Source organism: Bison bison, unplaced genomic scaffold, assembly GCF_000754665.1.
Source record: "Bison bison bison isolate TAMUID 2011002044 unplaced genomic scaffold, Bison_UMD1.0 scf7180017864451, whole genome shotgun sequence".
Classification (NCBI taxonomy): domain Eukaryota; kingdom Metazoa; phylum Chordata; class Mammalia; order Artiodactyla; family Bovidae; genus Bison; species Bison bison.
In genome coordinates this window covers 7,720,003-7,724,932 of record NW_011495013.1, presented here as the reverse complement: position 1 = coordinate 7,724,932, position 4,930 = coordinate 7,720,003, and positions in this window count along the sequence as shown.

Below are 4,930 nucleotides of genomic sequence, written 5' to 3'. Positions count from 1 at the left end.
CTCAGTGGTAAAGCATTCCCCTGCCAGTGTAGGAGACTCAGGAGATTCAGATTCGATCCCTAGGTTGGGAAGATTCTGTGGAGTAGGAAATGACAACCCATTCCAGTGTTCTTGTCTGGAAAATCCCATGGACAGAGGAGCCTGGCAGGCTACAGTCTGTGGGATCACAAAGAGTTGGACAGGACTGAGTGACTGAGCCTGCACACATAGCCATATATTGAACACCTCATTTGTGGAAGAAAGGTTACTTACTATGTTAGATATATCTTTTAACTAAGAAATAGAGAGGACTTAAAAAATATTTAAAAAAATTGAAGTATAGTTAATTTACTGTGTGTGTCAGATGACACCACACTTAGGGCACACTCTTGATGAAAGAGGAGAGTGAAAAAGCTGGCTTAAAACTCAACATTCAAAAAACTAAGATCATGGCATCTGGTCCCATCACTTCATGGTAAATAGATGGGGAAACAGTGTCAGACTTTATTTTGGGGGGCTCCTAAATCACTGCAGATGGTGACTGCAGCCATGAAATTAAAAGACGCTTGCTCCTTGGAAGGAAAGTTATGACCAACCTAGACAGCATATTCAAAAGCAGAGACATTACTTTGCCAACAAAGGTCCGTCTCGTCAAAGCTATGGTTTTTCCAGTAGTCATGTATGGATGTGAGAGTTGGACTGTGAAGAAAGCTGAGCACTGAAGAATTGATGCTTTTGAACTGTGGTGTTGGAGAAGACTCTTGAGAGTCCCTTGGACTGCAAGGAGATCCAACCAGTCCATCCTAAAGGAAATCAGTCTTGAATATTCATTGGAAGGACTGATGCTGAAGCTGAAATTCCAATATTTTGGCCACCTGATGCAAAGAATTGATTCATTTGAAAAGACCCTTATTCTGGGAAAGATTGATGGCAGGAGGAGAAGGGGATGACAGAGGATGAGATGGTTGAATGGCATCACGGACTTAATGGACATGAGTTTGAGTAGGCTCCGAGAGTTGGTGATGGACAGGGAAGCGTGGCGTGCTACATTAAATGGGGTTGCAGAGTCAGACACGACTGAGTGACTGAAGTGAACTGACTGAAGTGTATAGCAGAATGATTCAGTTATACATATATTCTTTTTCAGATTATTTTCCATTATAGGTTATTGTATTGTAGTTCTCCTGCTATACAGTAGGTCTTTACTGCTTAGCTATTATATATATAGTAGTATGTATATAAATTCATTTGTGTCACTTTTTCAGATTCCCTATTATATGATATATGAAATAGAGAAGTTTTATAACTTGCCTCGGTAACACAGTTAGCAAGTAGAAGAACTGGATTTTGAACCAAGGTGTATCTGACATCCAAAGCTGATATTCCTGACTATTAAGCCAGATTGCTTCTCATAGGGAGTGATATGCACACTCCCTATCCCAGTGCCTGGCATGTAACACTCCCCATTTTTTTCTTAACTGAATAAGGACACTAGCATTTTGTCAATCTTGCACATTTTATGTATTTTGAACTCTGAGTTTACTGAATGAAGAAGAGTGAAAAGATATTTAATAAATGTATGTTATATTAATGTGGATACATACTAGCTATTTGGGAGTGGTAAATTGATGAAAATCATGGATCATTTCAGAAAAGAACATATTTTCATGTATATACCACATCATGTTATAGTATCATGGGGTCCTGGACCCCCAAACTATGCTAATGGGATTTAAGAACTTTTGTGTTCAAAGGGCAGTGGAAGGCAGTTCTACTGTTTATCAGTATTGCTACTCTCAAAACTGTACAGCCTCTACTTTCTCTTTCTGGAATCCTGAATAATAAAGTAAATATAGGTACAGGAAAATACGTAAGTTTTTCATTCATCTATTTCAATGAATATTACTGATGCACTGATATGCACTAACTCCTTATTTTCCAAACAGAACCCCCAATCTCCCTCTATCCCCATCCTGTTCTTCATGATGCCTTCCTATCTCATTAAATTACAACCTATTATTTGGTTTCATAGATCAAAAAATCTAAAGTCCACCTTGATTTCATTCTTTCACTCACACCGCCCCCCACCCCTGCCTCCATGTAGTCAGTCAGCAAATCTTATTGTCTCTGTCTTAAAAATACATCCCCTTTTCATCATCTCCACATCTGCCATCCTGGTCTGAACCACTGCCATCTCTCACTGAATTGCTGTCATAGCCTCCTACCTGTTCTTCACATGATCTGTCCTCTAAGACCTTAACTCCTTCCCCTCCTGTCTTTGCTTCCTCTAACTTAGCCATCTGACCTCTTTGATGTTCTTTAAATACTCTAAGGCAGTCCTGTTTTTGAGCTTTGCACATGTTTTCTTGCCAGGCAGGATCTGTCCCCCCGGAACTAGGCTTGACTAGCTCTGTGCCTATATTGAGGTCTCAGCTAGGTGAGGTCTTCCTTGAATATCCCATCTGAAACTGTCCTGCCTTATCCCCAAATCATCTTCTCCCCACTGCCTTATTTTATCATATTATTAATCACTGTCTGACTTCTGTGTTTACTGCTTAGTTTATTGTCTTGTGCCATCCTATCCCATTAGAATGTACCCTCTATGAGGGCGGGAACTTAGTTTTGTTTACTATTAAACTTCTTAGTGCTTAGAAAGGAGCCTGGCACTGAATATCTGTTAAATGAATGATTATGCATGGTATTGAGCTAAACACTAAAGATACAGTCGTGAATAACACAGACACAGTCCCTTGTGGAGTTTACAGTTTTTATAGGAGAGACAGACATTAAACAATGTAGCTCAGCTGGTGAAGAATCTGCCTGCAATGCAGGAAACCTGGGTTTGATTCCTGGGTTGGGAAGATCCCCTAGAGAAGGGAAAAGCTACCCACTCCAGTATTCTTGCCAGGAGAATTCCATGGAGTGTATAGTGCATGGGGTCGCAAAGAGTCAGACACTACTTAGTGACTTTTACTTTACACCAGATTTAATTATTATGGTTATAAGTGCTGAGAAGACATCTCAGACCATTCTCACTGCAGGTCTTGGTGTGCTGGAAGACATACTATCAAATATTTAATAATTTAGGGCCAAGTGCCAGAATCCTTTACATCACACAATTTTTTTGAAATGAAAATGCAAAAGAATCAATGTCACACAAATGAGCATCTACAGTTAGAGGCAGTTTAAATAGGATTATAAAGATTTAGAGGGAGCTGACAAAGCAAGGCTGGGAACCAGACTAAAAGTAGCCTACTAAACAGATAATCCAGTCTGGCTATGTTCTTTCCATCAGTCAAGGTTACTGCAGGTCCCAGGAAAAGAAACCCATTGGTAGACTGGGTCAAGTTAATTGTACTTTGGAGGCGAAAACAAAATGAAATAAGATGAAACATGCTTTTACCCTTTTAAATTTGGGTAAATCAGGAAAGTATCCTGGTATGTGTGTTGTATATACAAAAACAACATTCCTACTTACCTTCAATTTCAGCAGAGATAATTTTCCCCCACAAGTTTTCTTGACCAACTCTTTTCCTCTCCCAATCTTAGGGCTTCTTTGGTGTGCTTCCTTAGCTCTCTATCACACTCTTTGGTAAGCACCTCTTGCTTTGCCTGTCTCCTTCTCGTGGATAATCTCTAAGGAAAGGGCTTGTGGGTGTGCTCCCAGACCTTAGAATAGCACCCAGCATAGTGTGGTGCTCGGGAATTACATGTTGAATGAATTCTACGCCTTTGTGAAGGACTATTATTTCACATTGTTAAGTACTGTACACACAGAAAACACCGATTTTCATTTTAAAAAACTAAAGATAATTATTTTATTTGGTCACACTCTGCTAGAATTATGTAATAAATTGTTTAGAAACAAGGTATAAAAAATAGCTCTGTATCTTTACCTATTAGTTATTTAATAGCCACATGTACCTGCTATCAAAAGTCCAACTGCAACATGTTGAATACAGGTAAGGCCTAAGCAATGTGCTGCAAAGCTCCAGTTTAGAGGAAAGCGAAAGGAGAGAGAGCGCATTATTAAGTGTCCTCTTATATACACCATGAGTGTATCATATGCTGTAATCTTGCTCCATTTTTCTCACAAAAATGTACTGAGGGAGGTATTATATTTCCATTTTACAGATAAGGAAATTGAGGCTCAGAAAGATTAAGTCATTTTCTCAAGACTGCACAACTAGTAAGTGTCATCCCAAGAATCAAAAATATTCACTTCATCTTTAATTATAGTTTTGGAGTAGGAAAGGTGCACAAAGGCAGTGTAAGCTAGTAAGGGAAGATAAAATAAACGAGAGCTTCTTATGGGGTGTGTGTGTGTGTGATTCATTGGGGAATAGCTATTTTATAATGGCAAGTCCTGTGAAGTTTTGTGTCAACCAGGGGTTGAGTTGGCAGGAGGAAGAAAGGTATCAGAGTTATTGCTTCAACTTTCTTATTTAATTCATTGAATCATTCTAAGAGTATTTCAACTAACAAGCAATCCAGGGGAAAATGAATGGCACTATGAGGGAAGGAGTTCCTAATCTTGTCATCTTGTTTTATTTTTAGGTATATTTGTTTTAGTTACATCTTTGGGCTTCCCTCACAGCTCATTGGTAAAGAATTTTCCTGCAATACAGGAGACCCCAGTTTGATTCTTGAGTTGGGAAGATCCACTGGAGTAGGGATAGGTTACCCATTCCAGTGTTTTTGGGCTTCTCTTGTGGCTCAGCCGGTAAAGAATCTGCCTGCAGTGTGGAAGACCTGGGTTCGATCCTTGGGTTGGGAAGATCCTCTGGAGAAGGGAAAGACTATCCACTCCAGTATTCTGGCATGGAGAATTACATAAACTGTACAGTCCGTGGGGTCAGTCACAAAGCGCTGGGCATGACTTTCACTTGGTGTATGAGGTAAGATTAGAAAAAGATTACTCTAAATAAGATATTTACTGAGCAGCAAATTT